The sequence below is a fragment of the Bufo bufo genome, chromosome 7 (assembly GCF_905171765.1).
Source record: "Bufo bufo chromosome 7, aBufBuf1.1, whole genome shotgun sequence".
NCBI lineage: Eukaryota > Metazoa > Chordata > Amphibia > Anura > Bufonidae > Bufo > Bufo bufo.
In genome coordinates, this window is record NC_053395.1 from 129,612,170 (window position 1) to 129,634,349 (window position 22,180).

The following is a 22,180-nucleotide window of genomic DNA, read 5'->3' on the forward strand; positions in this document are numbered from 1 at the left end:
CTTTTCTGACATTCCCTCCAGAGTGTCACCAAGGACATTGTTCTCCCTACAGGCAAGCTCCAGGAGAGTCATCCCACAGTAGTAGACAGCATCTACATTTTGTTCGTCCATCTCACTGTACTTCATCCCCAGAAAGCTGCTGACTTCCTGGCAGGCATTGATTGCGGAGGGGATGTCTTTCATGATTAGGTCCCGGTTACTCACTGCCATGAGTCTCCTGGCCTGCGCATCCGCATGAGCCCTTTCAACTTGTTCAGCAGAAACTTCTTCCATCTTCTCTGTCTCGGCTGGCAATGCAGGGCCACCATCTTCAGACCCACCTTCAGGTCCTGGCTTGAACTTCTTGGCCTCTTCTACCTGGCGCTTTAACTGTTCAGCCTTTCATCTTCCAATTGCATTAGCACGTCCTTCAGCTTTTTCTCTGAGCGACGGACTTGTTTATTTGCAGCCTGTCTTTCTTTTGTTCCAGTATCAAGCTGTTCCTCCAGTTGCACGATCCTTGCTTCCAAGGCCATGATGGATGCTTTGAATTTGGTTTCTTTAGAGTCTTTTGTTAACTCCTTGTTTTGTCACTCCAATTGCTGATGGGCATTCTCATTCTTCTGAGCATTACTACGTTCGGCCTTCAGATCAGCATTCATCTGGTCAATCTGGAGAGTAGCCTTTCTCAGTCTGTCGTTGTCCAGTTCAGTATAACCCTGTTGGGCATGCCTTTTGGCCCACTCTGCCGTAGCAAGCTCCTCCTGCATATGGATCATCTCCACCTCCAGACTTTTACATTTATTTTTATTTTCTTTAGACTGACTTAATATATCATCCCTGGACGCTCTAGTAACTTCCAACTCTCTCTGGTAATCCTTCATTTGCGCCTGCAATTTACACAGTTGTTTGATGGCTTCTTCTCTATTTTGGTTTGCAGAGTTAATTTGTCCCTCTAAGTCTCTTAGATCCATCTCAAGCTTCTTTCTAGCTGCTACAGCGAATGAACGTTGCTTTTTTTTCATCTTCAAGCTATGCTTCCATTTCAGTGTGCAGCTGTTTGTTAAGCCTCTCTAACTCAGTCTTTACTTTAGGGGCCTCTTCCAGAGAGCGTGCCAAGGAAAGAGCTTTGGTCTCTCTTTCACAAGCCTCTGCTTCAGCATGGTCACGTTCTTCTGCATGCTCCTTTGGGATGGTCAGACGGGCCAGGAAGTCTTCCACTGCCTGGGTATAGTTCTCAGACACTATACTGACTTCTCCCCACTTAATCAGGTTTTTTTTCTGAACCTGCTCAGGCTCTCTTTCATTTGCCTGGTTTGCGTTGTACGTTACAACATCTTCATCAATACTGCACATGAGCTCACTACCCATAGAACACTGTGGAGACTGCTTATCCGCACCTGGTACGTGTGGTACACCCTCTAACACTGACACATTTTCCTGCACATTTACTAGAGTGGGGTCCCTCAGCTCTGTGCTACCAACATTCTCAATCAGCATTGTCAATTCACATACATTTTTACCAGCAAGGGGAGCTTCTTCCCCGATCACAGCCTACAAAGGAAAAGGGGTGTCATCATCATCATCACAATTACATATTTCACATAACTTCACATTTTTATTAGGCCTTTTCTCAGTAACTACATCTACATACTTCAGATTTTACAACAGTTCTGTCAACCTCAGGTTTCACTATTCTGCTTCCTCTTACATAGTGATGTCGCGAACATAAAATTTTCAGTTCGCGAACAGCGAACGAGAACTTCCGCAAATGTTCGCGAACTGGCGAACCGGGCGAACCGCCATAGACTTCAATAGACAGGCGAATTTTAAAACCCACAGGGACTCTTTCTGGCCACAATAGTGATGAGAAAGTTGTTTCAAGGGGTCTAACACCTGGACTGTGGCATGCCGGAGGGGGATCTATGGCAAAACTCCCATGGAAAATTACGTAGTGGACGCAGAGTCGGGTTTTAATCCATAAAGGGCATAAATCAACTAACATTCCTAAATTGTTTGGAATAACGTGCTTTAAAACATCCAGTGTGTGTATACGATCAGGTATGATGTTGTATCGATCAGGTAGTGTAAGGGTTACGCCCGCATCACAGACATTGACAGACCAAACTCCCCTTTTAATGCACCGCAAACAGTTCATTTGCACAACCGCAAACTCCCCATTTGCACAAGGTTGGATACCAAGCTAGCCACGTCCCGGTGATGTCATTGAAGGTTTCTTCCTCCACCCAGCCACGTACAACACCAAGGGTCCCCGAAAGGTCAATTGAATTGATTTTTCGAACGGGGAGATGGTTAAAAAAACGCTGGCTCCCTCCCCTTTGTTTTTATCCACGGTGACTGCGTCTGCGCCGTGCAATTTACTGTCACACCCGATATGAGTGGTATTTTCTGTAGTACTATTCTCATCAGTTTAATCCCTCTAACGTCCCCAATCTGGGTGCCATTTATTGAATAGATTTTTCGAACGGGGAGATGGTATCAGTGGTTGGCACTGGCAGTGGGCACACTACAGTCAGTAGAAGCGGGCCTGACACACACTGGCAGCAGGCAAGCAACTGAAATTACACTAAAGTGTAAAAATTAAATGCCTTATTTATCGGCAAGCTACTGTGCCACCCGGTATGAGTGGTTGGCACTGGCAGTGGGCACACTACAGTCAGTGGAAGAGGGCCTGACACACACTGGCAGCAGGCAAGCAACTGAATTTAGACTACTGTCTAAAAATTAAATGCCTTATTTATCGGCAAGCTACTGTGCCACCCGGTATCAGTGGTTGGCACTGGCAGTGGGCACACTACAGTCAGTGGAAGCGGGCCTGACACACACTGGCAGCAGGCAAGCAACTGAATTTAGACTACTGTCTAAAAATTAAATGCCTTATTTATCGGCAAGCTACTGTGCCACCCGGTATCAGTGGTTGGCACTGGCAGTGGGCACACTACAGTCAGTTGAAGTCGGCCTGACACACACTAGCAGCAGGCAAGCAGCTGAAATTACACTAAAGTGTAAAAATTAAATGCCTTTTTTATGCAAAGTCCTGTGCCAGCCGGTATGAGTGGTGGGCACTGGCAGTGGGCACACTACAGTCAGTGGAAGTCAGCCTGACACACACTGGCAGGCAACTAACCTTAGATTCAAGTGTAAAAATTAAGTGCCTATTTTTTAAGCAAAGTCCTGTGCCACTCGGTATGACAGGGGTGGGCACTGGCAGTGGGCACACTACAGTCAGTTGAAGTCGGCCTGACACACACTAGCAGCAGGCAAGCAGCTGAAATTACATTAAAGTGTAAAAATTAAATGCCTTTTTTAAGCAAAGTCCTGTGCCAGCCGGTATGAGTGGTGGGCACTGGCAGTGGGCACACTACAGTCAGTGGAAGTCAGCCTGACACACACTGGCAGGCAACTAACCTTAGATTAAAGTGTAAAAATTAAGTGCCTATTTTTTAAGCAAAGTCCTGTGCCACTCGGGATGACAGGGGTGGGCACTGGCAGTGGGCACACTACAGTCAGTTGAAGTCGGCCTGACACACACTAGCAGCAGGCAAGCAGCTGAAATTACATTAAAGTGTAAAAATTAAATGCCTTTTTTAAGCAAAGTCCTGTGCCAGCCGGTATGAGTGGTGGGCACTGGCAGTGGGCACACTACAGTCAGTGGAAGTCAGCCTGACACACACTGGCAGGCAACTAACCTTAGATTAAAGTGTAAAAATTAAGTGCCTATTTTTTAAGCAAAGTCCTGTGCCACTCGGGATGACAGGGGTGGGCACTGGCAGTGGGCACACTACAGTCAGTTGAAGTCGGCCTGACACACACTGGCAGGCAACTAACCTTAGATTAAAGTGTAAAAATGAAGTGCCTTTTTTTTAAGCAAAGTCCTGTGCCAGCCGGTATGAGTGGTGGGCACTGGCAGTGGGCACACTACAGTCAGTGGAAGTCAGCCTGACACACACTGGCAGGCAACTAACCTTAGATTAAAGTGTAAAAATTAAGTGCCTATTTTTTAAGCAAAGTCCTGTGCCACTCGGGATGACAGGGGTGGGCACTGGCAGTGGGCACACTACAGTCAGTTGAAGTCGGCCTGACACACACTGGCAGGCAACTAACCTTAGATTAAAGTGTAAAAATGAAGTGCCTTTTTTTTAAGCAAAGTCCTGTGCCACACGGGATGACAGGGGTGGGCACTGGCAGTGGGCACACTACAGTCAGTTGAAGTCGGCCTGACACACACTAGCAGCAGGCAAGCAGCTGAAATTACACTAAAGTGTAAAAATTAAATGCCTTTTTTATGCAAAGTCCTGTGCCAGCCGGTATGAGTGGTGGGCACTGGCAGTGGGCACACTACAGTCAGTGGAAGTCAGCCTGACACACACTGGCAGGCAACTAACCTTAGATTAAAGTGTAAAAATTAAGTGCCTTTTTTTAAGCAAAGTCCTGTGCCACACGGAATGACAGGGGTGAGCACTGGCAGTGGGCACACTACAGTCTGTGGGCCTGCAGCTCCTCACACACAGGCAGGCCAGGCAACTGCAATATGTATATAAAGGAAAAAAAAAAAGCAGACTAATGTTGCAGCCCTAAAAAGGGCTTTTTGGGGTGCTGTCAGGACGCTGTCCTTACAGCAGAGATCAGATGAGTCTTTCAGGACTGGAGTGGACACTGAATTCACTAGCCTAGCTATCGATTTCCCAATTAAATCAGCAGCAGTTACAGTCTCCCTCCTCTCACTAAGACTGCAGCTTCAGAATGAATCTAAAATGGATGCTGTGCAGGAGGTGGGAGGGTCTGGGAGGGAGGGTATGCTGCTGATTGGCTGGAATGTGTCTGCTGACTGTGAGGTACAGGGTCAAAGTTTGCTCAATGATGATGTATAGGGGGCGGACCGAACATCGCATGTGTTCGCCCGGCAGAGGCGAACGCGAACAAGCTATGTTCGCCGGGAACTGTTCGCCGTCGGATAGTTCGGGCCATCTCTACTCTTACATGGGTTAGAATAGGATCCCTGAGTTTAGCCATCCCAAAGTTACCTCTTGTAACTGACAATTCACTTTGCACCTTATCTGCCACATTGTTTTCAATGGCCATTTCTCTTACACCATCATTTAAAGGGACAGGTACAGGTTCTGCTGGAGTTTCGTCACTTGCTGCAGATGTGTCTCCATTTCAGCACAACTCCCAGAACAAGGGGAAATCACGGCCCAACACTACACCATGCATGAGCGTATTTGCAACTCCAAGTTCATAAGTCCCAATTGCCACTGGAGTCTCACACTCAGTGAGGGCCACAGGATAGTCCTTGTTATTCCCATGAATGTCCAACATACTTAACAATTTGTCCAGCACATAGTCCCCAGGCTCACCTGGCTCCGTGCGTCCAACAGTGCTTGGGCTGGACTGCCATCCAGCACAATGTCACACATTTTCTTAGCAATCCCTACTCCCGATGCCTTAACACCTATGGCTCAGCAGATAGCAACTGCACCACAGTTCAGGGCTTCTGAGGTAAGAGGGCAACAGGCAGCAATGTGTCCCCACTCACGGCACCTCCAGAACTGGAGCATCCCCGGTGTCCTTGGTGAGAAGACCTTGCCGGGACCAGACTGCCTGTGGGACTCAGTCTTTAGTCCTCGCCCAATCTCTAGAGCCCTACTCACTTTGTCTGCTCCACAAGCAATAACAGGAACGCTCTTACCCATTGACGTCACTCTTTTGACTTTCTGTTGCCCCTAGCAACAATGATGTGTCTTTTTTAGCATGAACACTTGCTGGATGCACGCATCCTCCAGCAATTGTAAGGGATCGCTCTCTCTCAGGGGGAAGCAGTCACAGACTTCTTTGCAGACAATAGGATTTAATGTCCAAACTAGTGCTTTATTGTGGCATTTCAGCACCCACACAAACAAAAAGCTCAAAATAAACACCTTCCCGTCTATGCACTTCCTAATACAAAGTGGTTTTCTCTGACTCACCTTTAAGCCCAGGTAATACACAGGGTCTCAGGCTCCAAGACTTAGCAAATCTGGTCATCAAACACAAGTCCATACAGTGAAGAGGTCCGGCTACACGTAGCCTCATGGCCCCTCAGCCCTCCTGGCTAAGACCACCCAGAGCTTCACTAGGCCTCTGTTTCTAAGTTTTCTCTCCCGCCAAGACTGACACGCAGAAGGTTGCTTTTCTGCTTCCTTGATTACAGCAGGCCTCACCTGCGATGAACTCAGGCTAGGGGAAAACCTGCCATGGAATGGGGGGTGGACTGGGAAGGTCCCACTACTGAACCTACCTTCCCAATCCAAATAAAATCCAGCCCTTGTACTCCAACAAAACAAATAGCTCCAGCAACTATATTTGTTGAAGCCAGCGTCATCCTCCTGGATTTTACTTTTCTCACCCAGTTGAGGAACCTGGGTGAGATATACACCCCTTCCAGGACTTTTACTGTACACATCGCCACAATAGTTACATATGTAGTTAATACGGTTGAAAAAAGACATAAGTCCATGAAGTTCAACCAAGGGATAGGTGGGGACGCGAATCCCAGAAGGAAGTGAGACTCAGATTTCTACACATTTTTAATATGCATTAATGTCATTTACTTTTAAGAATTCATCTAAACCCTTTTCAAAACTGTCCACTGTTCTTGCTGTGACCACATCCTGAGGAAGTCTATTCCATAGATTCACGGTTCTTACATTAAAGAAGCTTTGACGCTTCTGGAGACTGAACTTTTTATTCTCCCATCGGAGGCAGTGCCTCCTTGTCTTTTGAGGACATTTTACATGGAACAGTTTTTCACCGTATTATTTTTGTATGGCCTATTTATATATTTGTATAGGTTAATCATGACCCCCCTTAGACGTCTTTTCTCAAGACTAAATAAATGTAATTATTTTAATCTTTCTTTATAACAAAAACTCTGCATGCTCCTTATCAGTTTAGTCGATCTCCTCTGTACTTTTTTCAGCTGCAGAGCATCCTTTGGTGTGCCTGGGCCAGAACCACATTTACCCAATGAGCTATGAATTACATATATTGTCATTGACCATAGTTACAGTTCCATATGTCAGCACTGGCATGAACTCTACCAGACACTGAGAAGCCCAAAGACTGGCCCACCTTCTGCTCAACTTACGTGTGCAGAGATGGTGCAACTTTTTTAGAAAATTAACGTCGGCTTGGGACTCTCCACTTTGGGTGGGCACAAGCCATCAATTCTCAGAATTGTGCAAATTTAACAACATGAAAAGGAGGGACTGCAGTACCAGTAACTTGGCAAGGTGCACATTCAGCTTTCGCGCTGTTGGATGAGTGCATGCATGTTTTATTTTTGCAATCGTCTCGTTGATCAATTGAAGTTGAAACAAGTGAGAAGGAGGAAGAGGAGCATCAGGAGCAATAGACAACATTGAAGTTGATGGGACGGATCAACAGCTTTCTTCTGATGACATTGACAAGCCCTGACTGCATGAGAGGGGGTGTGGGCCTGTGGGAGATGAAGTGGTTGCTCCATCAGGCTGTGACACTAAACCAATCAGGCTGTAATACTAAATGATGGCACGGTTTTCACACGCCACTTTATGGTGACAGTCCATGTGTTGACACAGGGCTGCCATGCCAACATTAGCACCTTGAGCACACTTCACCTTCTGCCCACACATCTTACATCCCCCAGTGACTTGGTGAAAAATTCCCACACTGCTGAGTATGGCATTTTCCCTCCACCACTGCGTAATGTCTGTCTGCCACTGGTTTTATAAACCCGTGCACTGCTAGTGTGTTCCTCACAGGCATTCTCTCAAGTAGCAGATGGTGTATCGCTCCCACTGCTTCGACCGTGCTGTCTCATGGGCACAAGTTACAGAACGGATTAGCTATGATTTATTTGCTCCACTGAAGTTATGCACAGGGCAATAAATTACACCTGCCAGTAATATGGACAGAACATAATGTTATAGCTAACAGAAAGGATTAGCTTTGATCAATTTAGCTCCACTGCACAGTGATGCACACAGCGATCTATGACACCTTCCTTCAATACAGAGGCACACTAACTGTATCACTAAAATAACAGATTAACTCTGAATGTTGGTGCACTAGAACGTGATGTGCACGGTGATACACTCTCCCTGCAGTCTCCCTGCATTGTCCCTGTACTCCAATATTGTTCTTTCAAACTGTTTATTGTAACACTGTCCCTAGTGCATGAGCGCTTGCCACCTTCCTCCCTATGCTAAGCTCACAGGACAATGGCGGAGACCGTGCGGGGTGAGGCATTTATAGGGCTGTGATATCACAGTGGATGGCTACCTGCGGATTGGCTGTCTGCATGGCAATATGGGTGATCTCGCGTTCCCGGGCTTCTTACTTTCACATTGCAACACGTGCAGCCGCCATTTTAGGAAAACCTGATTAATTACTGTTAAGCGCAAAGAAATTTGGCGTTTCCTAAAGTTTTTCCCAAGCTTCAGACCGAATTCCGCTTCGAATGCTTCACTTAACACTATTTATAACTTTGTTGTGCTGTTCCTATAAGGTTAGAAAAATATTGACAACTGGATGTTACCAGGTCGGGGTCATGTCCCTACATACACTGACACTGTCCAATCAGTGCTATACTTTGTAGGGAAAGACCCCTAGTGACATCCATTTGTAAGCGTATTCAAATACCGTATATTCTGGAGGAATGGCACAATAGGACAGATATATTAATATATCTTCTTTTTTCAATTGAATATTGTGCATGCATCATTTTTATTCAGTGTCAAATTTATGAGCAGCATGTATTTAAATTGTTAAATATTTTTATAACTGTTATTTTGTTGTATAAAGTGATATTTTCTTGAGTAAGGAAATCTGAAGGGAAGATACGACACAATGCACCACAAGATGTCTGTTTGTGATACAATGCACCATAGGGCTTCATACCATCAGAATTTTACATCACTTTTTAGACAATCTTGGAGCTGGTATAGTTTTTGATCACAAGATGTGCCAAAATCTGTCTGCAACACAGAAACTAGACAAGTTGACTTGCAGACAGTTGTGTTATGCATGTCCCAAATGGGTACAAATTCTGATGCATGCACTCTGGTGATAATAAAGTAAGTTTCTAGGTAGACATACATTAATATATTCCGAAAAGACTAGTTAAAGATGCTCCAGAATTATTACATGGGAAATGCATATTCTCACTAAAACAAGTATGTCAGGCAGGAATAAAGTTAAGAATTGGCTGCCCCCCAACATATAGCTCGGGATGGTCCTTTAGCATTTTAAGTCCATGTTCACACCTGCGTTGGAGGCTTCAACTCAGGGTCTTCATAGCAGAATCTGATAAAAAGAGCAGACAAAAATAACAGGACTTTTTTCCACTAAAAAGCAGACACCCGAACGAACAACATTATAGTCCATGGGCTCTATTTGACTTCATTTGTATCAGTTATGTTCTAGTTCCAGAACTTCCATTATTTTATTGTTCTGCTCCTCTAATGGAGCAGAATAATGAATCAATTAGTGCTGATGTGAATGTGCCCTTATAGTTTTTGAAGATACCCCTGAATATTTAAAAAAAAAAATATTTCCAATTTTTTCCAGATGGCCTGCTGTGGGGTCTTGAACCCAACATCTGCTGTATGAGATAAAGAAACCATAGCAGTTAAGTCACATGCTTAACTATGATAAATGTGAGGGTTTATTCTGACTAAAAGCCTCAATAGTATTCTTCTCATGTACAATAAATCTTTATATATCTTTAGTCAGAAAAAATCCTCCTGTTTACCATAGTTAAGCTTCTGATCTAACTGTAAAGGTTTCTATTCTTCATATAGCAGCTTCTGGGTTCAAGACTGGGCAGCAGAGCATCTGGAAAAAACAGCAATGTAAGTTTTAAAGAGGAACTTTCATCAGAAAATGGTGTGTTAAATTCTTATACGACCTTATGGGGCTGCTCTCACTGATGTCCGGACACTTTTTTTTTTTTCAAATGAACCGCGAAGGAGCTCAAGTTCTCACGAGATTCGCGAGAACTTGAGCTTCTAGACATCGGACCGAGCACCATCTTGGAGTCCCGAGCGCGATGCTCTCCCTGACTCCTTCTCCCTGGCTAAGAGCGGGGTGCTGCGATTGGATGCCAGGGAGAGCATAACCGCGCCCACCAGAACTTAGAGAACAACGCCTACTATAACTTCGTCGCCTCATTTGCATATGAGGCGACAAAACTAACGGAGAGCGTAGCGGCCGAACGGGGGATCCATTTGAAAAAACAAAAAGTGTCCGGACATCAGTGAGAGCAGCCCCACAAGGTCGTATAAGAATTTAACACACCATTTTCTGATGAAAGGTCCTCTTTAAATACACAGAGTTATCATCCAGCACTATCTGAATGCCCCACTGCCTTATCAAAGAGCAGGGATTCTTAATAGTAGCCTCCATAAAAGTTTGAGTGGCCAAACTATGACTCTTTAGAGAAATACAGGAACTCTTTACAGTGTCCTTGCAAGGCTCCCAACCCCATGGGCCACATAGCAACTGTACAGTACTACACCGCTGATAACAGGAGAGGTGACAAGTCCTCTCTATGGATTAGTACTAGATGTAAGTGAAGGGGATTGTGACTGGCCTCACTATCTGTCAAAAGTAGCCTTACTGTGCCAGTCAACATTAGGAAACTAAGGTTTTTGGTGTCTGGTCTCCGTTGTTTACTGTGGCTGACATAGGAAGTTCGCTACTTGTTATATGTGCAAAGTATAGTCTGCTTGTACCATCAGAGTTCCAACGCTCACCTAATTATCTACCCTAAACACCAGATTAAGTAAAATCTTTGTACAGTATATGTATACATGCCTAAATGTGTATTTAAACACGTACTGTAAATGTATAACTGTGTATGTATCTTTAGGAGTGGTGGTTATAGAATGGCAATAGTATTATTTCAGCAATATATGGTGATAGTATATGGCTATGGTATGATGGTATTATTTAAGCAGTGGATGACAATATACTGTACTATAGTGGTAAAAGCATCTGTGCAATAAAGGTGGTGGAGACGAGGAAAGCGTTTATATGATTGTCATTCACTAAAGATCTGCAGGGGAGAGGATTTCTGATTAGTGGGTGGGGGATGGGTTGTCCCCAATCTGATCTTTTACACCAGGGCTCGTGACTAGAGTTGAGCGAACACCTGAATGTTCGGGTTCGAGAAGTTCGGCCGAACTTCCCGGAAATGTTCGGGTTCGGGATCCGAACCCGACCCGAACTTCGTCTCGAACCCGAACCCCATTGTAGTCAATGGGGACCCAAACTTTTCGGCACTAAAAAGGCTGTAAAACAGCCCAGGAAAGAGCTAGAGGGCTGCAAAAGGCAGCAACATGTAGGTAAATCCCCTGCAAACAAATGTGGATAGGGAAATGAATTAAAATAAAAATAAAATAAATAAAAATTAACCAATATCAATTGGACAGAGGTCCCATAGCAGAGAATCTGGCTTAACGTCAGCAGAGAATCAGTCTCTTCATGCCATAGCAGAGAATCTGGCTTCATGTCAGCAGAGAATCAGGCTTCACGTGTCCCACCACTGGAATAGGCCACTGTCACATATTTAGGCCCAGGCACCCAGGCAGAGGAGAGAGGTCCCGTAACAGAGAATCTGGCTTCATGTCAGCACAGAATCAGTCTTCATGTCATAGCAGAGAATCAGGCTTCACGTCACCCACCACTGGAACAGGCCACTGTCACATATTTAGGCCCCGACACCCAGGCAGAGGAGAGAGGTCCCGTAACAGAGAATCTGGCTTCATGTCAGCACAGAATCAGTCTTCATGTCATAGCAGAGAATCAGGCTTCACGTCACCCACCACTGGAACAGGTCACTGTCACATATTTAGGCCCCGGCAACCAGGCAGAGGAGAGAGGTCCCGTAACAGAGAATCTGGCTTCATGTAAGCAGAGAATCAGTCTTCATGTCATAGCAGAGAATCAGGCTTCACGTCACCCACCACTGGAACAGGCCACTGTCACATATTTAGGCCCAGGCACCCAGGCAGAGGAGAGAGGCCCCGTAACAGAGAATTTGGCTTCATGTCAGCACAGAATCAGTCTTCATGTTATAGGAGAGAATCAGGCTTCACGTCACCCACCACTGGAACAGGCCACTGTCACATATTTAGGCCCCGGCACCCAGACAGAGGAGAGAGGTCCCGTAACAGAGAATCTGGCTTCATGTCAGCAGAGAATCAGTCTTCATGTCAAAGCAGAGAATCAGGCTTCACGTCACCCACCACTGGACCAGGCCACTGTCACATATTTAGGCCCCGGCACCCAGACAGAGGAGAGAGGTCCCGTAACAGAGAATTTGGCTTCATGTCAGCAGAGAATCAGTCTTCATGTCATAGCAGAGAATCAGGCTTCACGTCACCCACCACTGGAACAGGCCACTGTCACATATTTAGGCCCAGGCACCCAGGCAGAGGAGAGAGGTCCCGTAACAGAGAATCTGGCTTCATGTCAGCACAGAATCAGTCTTCATGTTATAGCAGAGAATCAGGCTTCACGTCACCCACCACTGGAACAGGCCACTGTCACATATTTAGGCCCCGGCACCCAGGCAGAGGAGAGAGGTCCCGTAACAAAGAATCTGGCTTCATGTCAGCACAGAATCAGTCTTCATGTCATAGCAGAGAATCAGGCTTCACGTCACCCACCACTGGAACAGGCCACTGTCACATATTTAGGCCCAGGCACCCAGGCAGAGGAGAGAGGTCCTGTAACAGAGAATCTGGCTTCATGTCAGCACAGAATCAGTCTTCATGTTATAGCAGAGAATCAGGCTTCATGTCACCCACCACTGGAACAGGCCACTGTCACATATTTAGGCCCCGGCACCCAGACAGAGGGGAGAGGTCCCGTAACAGAGAATCTGGCTTCATGTCAGCACAGAATCAGTCTTCATGCCATAGCAGAGAATCAGGCTTCACGTCACCCACCACTGGAACAGGCCACTGTCACATATTTAGGCCCAGGCACCCAGGTAGAGGAGAGAGGTCCCGTAACAGAGAATCTGGCTTCATGTCAGCACAGAATCAGTCTTCATGTTATAGCAGAGAATCAGGCTTCACGTCACCCACCACTGGAACAGGCCACTGTCACATATTTAGGCCCCGGCACCCAGACAGAGGAGAGGTTCATTCAACTTTGGGTTGCCCCGCAATATAATGGTAAAATGAAAATAAAAATAGTATTGAATGAGGAAGTGCCCTGGAGTACAATAATATATTGTTAAGGGGAGGTAGTTAATGTCTAATCTGCACAAGGGATGGACAGGTCCTGTGGGATCCATGCCTGGTTCATTTTTATGAACATCAGCTTGTCCACATTGGCTGTAGACAGGCGGCTGCGTTTGTCTGTAATGACGCCCCCTGCCGTGCTGAATACACGTTCAGACAAAACGCTGGCCGCCGGGCAGGCCAGCACCTCCAAGGTATAAAAGGCTAGCTCTGGCCACGTGGACAATTTGGAGACCCAGAAGTTGAATGGGGCCGAACCATCAGTCAGTACGTGGAGGGGTGTGCACAGGTACTGTTCCACCATCTTATTGAAATGTGACCTCCTGCTAACACGTTCCGTATCAGGTGGTGGTGCAGTTAGCTGTGGCGTGGTGACAAAACTTTTCCACATCTCTGCCATGCTAACCCTGCCCTCAGAGGAGCTGGCCGTGACACAGCTGCGTTGGCGACCTCTTGCTCCTCCTCTGCCTTCGCCTTGGGCTTCCACTTGTTCCCCTGTGACATTTGGGAATGCTCTCAGTAGCGCGTCTACCAATGTGCGCTTGTACTCGCGCATCTTACTATCACGCTCCAGTGCATGAAGTAAGGTGGGCACATTGTTTTTGTACCGTGGATCCAGCAGGGTGGCAACCCAGTAATCCGCACACGTTAAAATGTGGGCAACTCTGCTGTCGTTGCGCAGGCACTGCAGCATGTAGTCGCTAATGTGTGCCAGGCTGCCCAGAGGTAAGGACAAGCTGTCCTCTGTGGGAGGCGTATCGTCATCGTCCTGCGTTTCCCCCCAGCCACGCACCAGTGATGGGCCCGAGCTGCGTTGGGTGCCAGCCCGCTGTGAACATGCTTCATCCTCATCCTCCTCCACCTCCTCCTCATCCTCGTCCTCCTCGTCCTCCAGTAGTGGGCCCTGTCTGGCCACATTTGTACCTGGCCTCTGCTGTTGCAAAAAACCTCCCTCTGAGTCACTTCGAAGAGACTGGCCTGAAAGTGCTAAAAATTACCCCTCTTCCTCCTCCTCCTCCTCCTCCTGGGCCACCTCCTCTTCCATCATCGCCCTAAGTGTTTTCTCAAGGAGACATAGAAGTGGTATTGTAACGCTGATAACGGCGTCATCGCCACTGGCCATGTTGGTGGAGTACTCGAAACAGCGCAACAGGGCACACAGGTCTCGCATGGAGGCCCAGTCATTGGTGGTGAAGTGGGGCTGATCCGCAGTGCGACTGACCCGTGCGTGCTGCAGCTGAAACTCCACTATGGTCTGCTGCTGCTCGCACAGTCTGCCCAGCATGTGCAAGGTGGAGTTCCACCTGGTGGGCACGTCGCATATGAGGTGGTGAGCGGGAAGGCCGAAGTTACGCTGTAGCGCAGACAGGCGAGCAGCGGCAGGGTGTGAACGCCGGAAGCGCGAACAGACGGCCCACACTTTATGCAGCAGCTCTGACATGTCGGGGTAGTTGTGAATGAACTTCTGCGCCACCAAATTCAGCACATGCGCCAGGCAAGGGATGTGCGTCAAACCGGCTAGTCCCAGAGAGGCAACGAGATTTCGCCCATTATCGCACACCACCAGGCCGGGCTTGAGGCTCACCGGCAGCAACCACTTGTCGGTCTGTTGTTCTATACCCCGCCACAACTCCTGTGCGGTGTGGGGCCTGTCCCCCAAACATATGAGTTTCAGAACGGCCTGCTGACGTTTACCCCGGGCTGTGCTGAAGTTGGTGGTGAAGGTGTGTGGCTGACTGGATGAGCAGGTGGAAGAAGAGGAGGAGGAAGCTGAGTAGGAGGAGGAGGAGACAGGAGGCAAAAAATGTTGCCCTGCGATCCTTGGCGGCGGAAGGACGTGCGCCAAGCAGCTCTCCGCCTGGGGCCCAGCCGCCACTACATTTACCCAGTGTGCAGTTAGGGAGATATAGCGTCCCTGGCCGTGCTTACTGGTCCACGTATCTGTGGTTAGGTGGACCTTGCCACAGATGGCGTTGCGCAGTGCACACTTGATTTTATCGGATACTTGGTTTTGCAGGGAAGGCACGGCTCTCTTGGAGAAGTAGTGCCGGCTGGGAACAACATACTGTGGGACAGCAAGCGACATGAGCTGTTTGAAGCTGTCTGTGTCCACCAGCCTAAATGACAACATTTCATAAGCCAGTACTTTAGAAATGCTGGCATTCAGGGCCAGGGATCGAGGGTGGCTAGGTGGGAATTTACGCTTTCTCTCAAATGTTTGTGAGATGGAGAGCTGAACGCTGCCGTGTGACATGGTTGAGATGCTTGGTGACGCAGGTGGTGGTGTTGGTGGTACATCCCATGTTTGCTGGGCGGCAAGTGCCAACGTCCCTCCAGATGCGGAGGAAGAGGCCGAGGGGGCGGCAGCAGCAGAAGAGGCCGAGGCGGCAGCAGCAGAAGAGGTAGCAGGGGGAGCCTGAGTGACTTCCTTGTTTTTAAGGTGTTTACTCCACTGCAGTTCATGCTTTACATGCAGGTGCTTGGTCATGCAGGTTGTGCTAAGGTTCAGAACGTTAATGCCTCGCTTCAGGCTCTGATGGCACAGCGTGCAAACCACTCGGGTCTTGTCGTCAGCACATTGTTTGAAGAACTGCCATGCCAGGGAACTCCTTGAAGCTGCCTTTGGGGTGCTCGGTCCCAGATGGCGGCGGTCAGTAGCAGGCGGAGTCTCTTGGCGGCGGGTGTTCTGATTTTGCCCACTGCTCCCTCTTTGTCTTTTGCTACGCTGTTGGCTCGGTCTCACCACTGCCTCTTCCTCCGAACTGTGAAAGTCAGTGGCACGACCTTCATTCCATGTGGGGTCTAGGACCTCATCGTCCCCTGCATCGTCTTCCACCCAGTCTTGATCCCTGACCTCCTGTTCAGTCTGCACACTGCAGAAAGACGCAGCAGTTGGCACCTGTGTTTCGTCATCATCAGAGACGTGCTGAGGTGGTTTTCCCATGTCCTCATCATCAGGAAACATAAGTGGTTGTGCGTTAGTGCATTCTATCTCTTCCACCCCTGGGGAAGGGCTAGGTGGATGCCCTTGGGAAACCCTGGCAGCAGAGTCTTCAAACAGCATAAGAGACTGCTGCATAACTTGAGGCTCAAACAGTTTCCCTGATATGCATGGGGGTGATGTGACAGACTGATGGGCTTGGTTTTCATGCGCCATCTGTGCGCTTTCTGCAGAAGACTGGGTGGGAGATAATGTGAACGTGCTAGATGCACTGTCGGCCACCCAATTGACTAATGCCTGTACCTGCTCAGGCCTTACCATCCTTAGAACGGCATTGGGCCCCACCAAATATCCCTGTAAATTCTGGCGGCTACTGGGACCTGAGGTAGTTGGTACACTAGGACGTGTGGCTGTGGCAGAACGGCCACGTCCTCTCCCAGCACCAGAGGGTCCACTAACACCACCACGACCATGTCCACGTCCGCGTCCCTTACTAGATGTTTTCCTCATTGTTACCGTTCACCACAATAAGAAAAATATTAATCGGGCCAATGTATTGAATTAAAATTCAGGCCTTTTTTTTACAGACACCTAAAACTGTCTGGCTATCTATTTAGGTACCGTATTACACTAATACAGGCACACCAGTAATGACAGATTTAGCTGAATATAAATGTGAGGCCTATTTTTTAGGCGCTGTGTGACAGGTATACGTTTAATCACAGAATTAGACTTGTATCTGCACTGTAGCGTGTGTGTTAAGTTTTTCAGAATGACCCTATCAGCACCTTGAATCTAATATACCCTTTTAGGGATAGATTTAAAGTAGGTCTGATACAGCAGAAACCACTAATTTTGAGAATTGCAAATTTGGGAATTGTTTTTCAACCCAGAACAAAAACTGTGCTTTTACGGTCACTAAAAATAACTTGACCAGCTAAAACAGTACTGATTTGGAGGAATATAAATGTGAGGCCTATTTTTTAGGCGCTGTGTGACAAGTATACGTTTAATCACAGAACTAGACTTGGATCTGCACTGTAGCGTGTGTGTTAAGTTTTTCAGAATGACTCTATCAGCACCTTGAATCTAATATACCCTTTTAGGGATAGATTTAAAGTAGGCCTGATACAGCAGAATCCACTAATTTTGAGAATTGCAAATTTGGGAATTGTTTTTCAACCCAGAACAAAAACTGTGCTTTTACGGTCACTAAAAATAACTTGACCAGCTAAAACAGTACTGATTTGGATGAATATAAATGTCAGGCCTATTTTTTAGGAGCTGGGTGACAGGCTCAACTTGCCCCTGATGTAGTATATGGCCAAAAAATAACCACACTATTGATGGTTAAATGCACTTGGGTGACACAGGCTCAGCCTGCACCTGATGTAGTATATGGCCAAAAAATAACCACACTATTGATGGTTAAATGCACTTGATGAAAGCTTGACCCTGATGTAGGATATAGCAAAAAATAACCACACTATTGATGGTTAAATGCACTTGGGTGACACAGGCTCAGCCTGCACCTGATGTAGTATATGGCCAAAAAATAACCACACTATTGATGGTTAAATGCACTTGAAGAAAGCTTGACCCTGATGTAGGATATAGCAAAAAATAACCACACTATTGATGGTTAAATGTACTTAATGAAAGCTTGACCCTGATGTAGGATATAGCAAAAAATAACCACACTATTGATGGTTAAATGCACTTGGGTGACACAGGCTCAGCCTGCACCTGATGTAGTATATGGCCAAAAAATAACCACACTATTGATGGTTAAATGCACTTGAAGAAAGCTTGACCCTGATGTAGGATATAGCAAAAAATAACCACACTATTGATGGTTAAATGTACTTGGTGATAGCTTGTGCTGGCGCACCACAAGCCACAAAATGGCCGCCGATCACACCAGAAAAAAGTGACTGAAAAACGCTCTGGGCAGCCTAAAAACACTGAGCAATTGAATATCAGCAGTTCAATGATCCACAGCTGTAGATCGATCACTGAATGAAGTCTTTTGGAGGAGTTAATCTGCCTAATCTCGCCCTAACGTCGCAGCTGCAACCTCTCCCTACGCTTGTATCAGCAGAGTGACGTGCAGCGCTACGTGACCCAAGCTTATATAGAGGCTGGGTCACATGCTGCACTGGCCAATCACAGCCATGCCAATAGTAGGCAAGGCTGTGATGGCCTCTTGGGGCAAGTAGTATGACGCTTGTTGATTGGCTGCTTTGCAGCCTTTCAAAAAGCGCCAAGAAAGCGCCGAACACTGAACCCGAACCCGGACTTTTACGAAAATGTCCGGGTTCGGGTCCGTGTCACGGACACCCCAAAATTCGGTACGAACCCGAACTATACAGTTCGGGTTCGCTCATCCCTACTCGTGACCCTTTTGCTATATCGAGGGCTTACATATAACTTGTAAAAATGAAAGGAGACAAATTATAGAAGGAGGGTTCATTTTTTCTTAATGCTATTATTCAATCCCAATGGGTGAAACATATTCAGGGAGCAGATTTATGTAATTTTTGTAGCCTCCCACCCTCTTGTCCTAAGGTATGAAATATTTTTTGTTATCCACTTTTTGCATATTGTATATATGGTGCTCCCCAATTCTTAAATGTAACACCAAAATATAGCAGCAGCCAGAGTCATATATATAAATAAATTAATCTTTATTATGACACAATTTTTTAAAAACACATTAAGAATGTCAGACTGTAGTAGAAAACCAGGGGCCATACGCCCTGGTAGGTCATGTGGGTCACTTGCAAAAGCATTACATTCTAAATAAGCAGCATGCATATAAGGAGATTATACATAGTAATACCGTATATAATATAAAGTGCTTGTGCAAATAAACAACTACTATTAGTATATTACTCTTATAACAGCCACATCAATAGTGCAGTTGTATTATATTATCATACCAGCCATGTGTCCTGTGCCCTATTTTCCTGTTATTTTTTTTATAGTACCGACATATTCCACGGTGATGTATAGATTGTGAACCTTTACATTTACACACAAAGTATGGACAATTTAATGAACAAACTCTGCAGATCCCTCCCCTATTTATTTGAAAAGCATAGACATGAATGTAGCAGTAGCAATGCTAAGACAATCTGCAAAGAAACATTATTCTTCTGCTTATAATTGTCCACATTATACTCCAGTGTATGAATATATGGTGCAGAGTAGTTGCAACGCGCCCTGGTTTCTGATGGGGCCCAATGACCTCTCTGCTACTTAAAAAGAACCTATCACCAGAAAATGCAGTGCAATCTGGAAGCACCATGTTATAGAGCAAGAGAAGCTGAGAGGATTGATAAATACAGTGAATATATACACTCACCTAAAGAATTATTAGGAACACCTGTTCTATTTCTCATTAATGCAATTATCTAGTCAACCAATCACTTGGCAGTTGCTTCAATGCATTTAGGGGGGTGGTCCTGGTCAAGACAATCTACTGAACTCTAAACTGAATGTCAGAATGGGAAAGAAAGGTGATTTAAGCAATTTTAAGCGTGGCATGGTTGTTGGTGCCAGACAGGCCGGTCTGAGTATTTCACAATCTGCTCAGTTACTGGGATTTTCACGCACAACCATTTCTATGGTTTACAAAGAATGGTGTGAAAAGGGAAAAACATCCAGTATGCGGCAGTCCTGTGGGCAAAAATGCCTTGTGAATGCTAGAGGTCAGAGAAGAATGGGCCGACTGATTCAAGCTGATAGAAGAGCAACATTGACTGAAATAACCACTCGTTACAACCGAGGTATGCAGCAAAGCATTTGTGAAGCCACAACACGCACAACCTTGAGGCGGATGGGCTACAACAGCAGAAGACCCCACCGGGTACCACTCATCTCCACTACAAATAGGAAAAAGAGGCTACAATTTGCACGAGCTCACCAAAATTGGACTGTTGAAGACTGGAAAAATGTTGCCTGGTGTGATGAGTCTCGATTTCTGTTGAGACATTCAAATGGTAGAGTCCGAATTTGGCGTAAACAGAATGAGAACATGTATCCATCCTCTGATGGCTACTTCCAGCAGGATAATGCACCATGTCACAAAGCTCGAATCATTTCAAATTGGTTTCTTGAACATGACAATGAGTTCACTGTACTAAAATGGCCCAAACAGTCACCAGATCTCAACCCAATAGAGCATTTTTGGGATGTGGTGGAACGGGAGCTTCGTGCCCTGGATGTGCATCCCTCAAATCTCCATCAACTGCAAGATGCTATCCTATCAATATGGGCCAACATTTCTAAAGAATGCTATCAGCACCTTGTTGAATCAATGCCACTTAGAATTAAGGCAGTTCTGAAGGCAAAAGGGGGTCCAAAACCGTATTAGTATGGTGTTCCTAATAATTCTTTAGGTGAGTGTATATATATACAGTACAGACCAAAAGTTTGGACACACCTTCTCATTCAAAGAGTTTTCTTTATTTTCATGACTATGAAGGCATCAAAACTATGAATTAACACATGTGGAATTATATACATAACAAACAAGTGTGAAACAACTGAAAATATGTCATATTCTAGGTTCTTCAAAGTAGCCACCTTTTGCTTTGATTACTGCTTTGCACACTCTTGGCATTCTCTTGATGAGCTTCAAGAGGTAGTCCCCTGAAATGGTCTTCCAACAGTCTTGAAGGAGTTCCCAGAGATGCTTAGCACTTGTTGGTGTCACGGAACCATGAACCAGACGTACAACAAGAGATAAGTGAAAATAAGAAGGCTTTATTGAAAATAAAGCTGTAAAGCAAAAGTCCAAACGGATGGTGAAACCGATCAGAGTCTTTGCGAAGCCAGAGGTCAGGAACCAGAAGGGTAGTCAGACGAAGCCAGGATCAGGAACCAGCAGGGTAGTCAGACGAAGCCAGGATCAGGAACCAGCAGGGTAGTCAGACGAAGCCAGGATCAGGAACCAGCAGGGTAGTCAGACGAAGCCAGGATCAGGAACCAGAAGGGTAGTCAGACGAAGCCAGGATCAGGAACCAGAAGCAGCAGCAGTCTTAGAAGCATGTGAACACAAGAGGACCAAGCAAGGAACTGAAGCCACAGACCTCCTATATATATGAGCTAGGCATCCAGCTCCTCCCAGGGGAAGGAGGAGCCGCAGGGTGGAAGGCTACAAGAAACCCAGAAACCAAGATGGCCGCCAGCACATGTCAAACGAAGGAGAGCAGCAAGCAGGTAAGACCATGACAGTTGGCCCTTTTGCCTTCACTCTGCGGTCCAGCTCACCCCAAACCATCTCGATTGGGTTCAGGTCCGGTGACTGTGGAGGCCAGGTCATCTGGCGCGGCACCCCATCACTCTCCTTCATTGTCAAATAGCCCTTACTTTCAAAGTTTTCCCAATTTTTCGGCTGAGTGACTGACCTTCATTTCTTAAAGTAATGATAGCCACTCGTTTTTCTCTACTTAGCTGCTTTTTTCTTGCTAGAATACAAATTCTAACAGTCTATTCAGTAGGACTATCAGCTGTGTATCCACCTGACTTCTCCTTAACGCAACTGATGGTCCTAACCCCATTTATAAGGCAAGAAATCCCACTTATTAAACCTGACAGGGCACACCTGTGAAGTGAAAACCATTTCAGGGGACTACCTCTTGAAGCTCATCAAGAGAATGGCAAGAGTTTGCAAAGCAGTAATCAAAGCAAAAGGTGGCTACTTTGAAGAACCTAGAATATGACATATTTTCAGTTGTTTCACACTTGTTTGTTATGTATATAATTCCACATGTGTTAATTCATAGTTTTGATGCCTTCAGTGTGAATCTACAATTTTCATAGACATGAAAATAAAGAAAACTCTTTGAATGAGAAGGTGTGTCCAAACTTTTGGTCTGTACTGTGTATATATTTATTTATTTTTTATACTTTTTTTTCCTTTTTATTATTATTATCTTTTTCTTGCAAAAGATTCAGT

At 46.0% G+C, this 22,180-nt stretch overlaps 1 pseudogene; it reads right to left on the reverse strand.

The window, feature by feature from the left end:
- Positions 1–365: 365 nt before the first annotated feature.
- On the reverse strand, positions 366–1,479 carry LOC121008790 (annotated as a pseudogene).
- Positions 1,480–22,180: the final 20,701 nt, after the last annotated feature.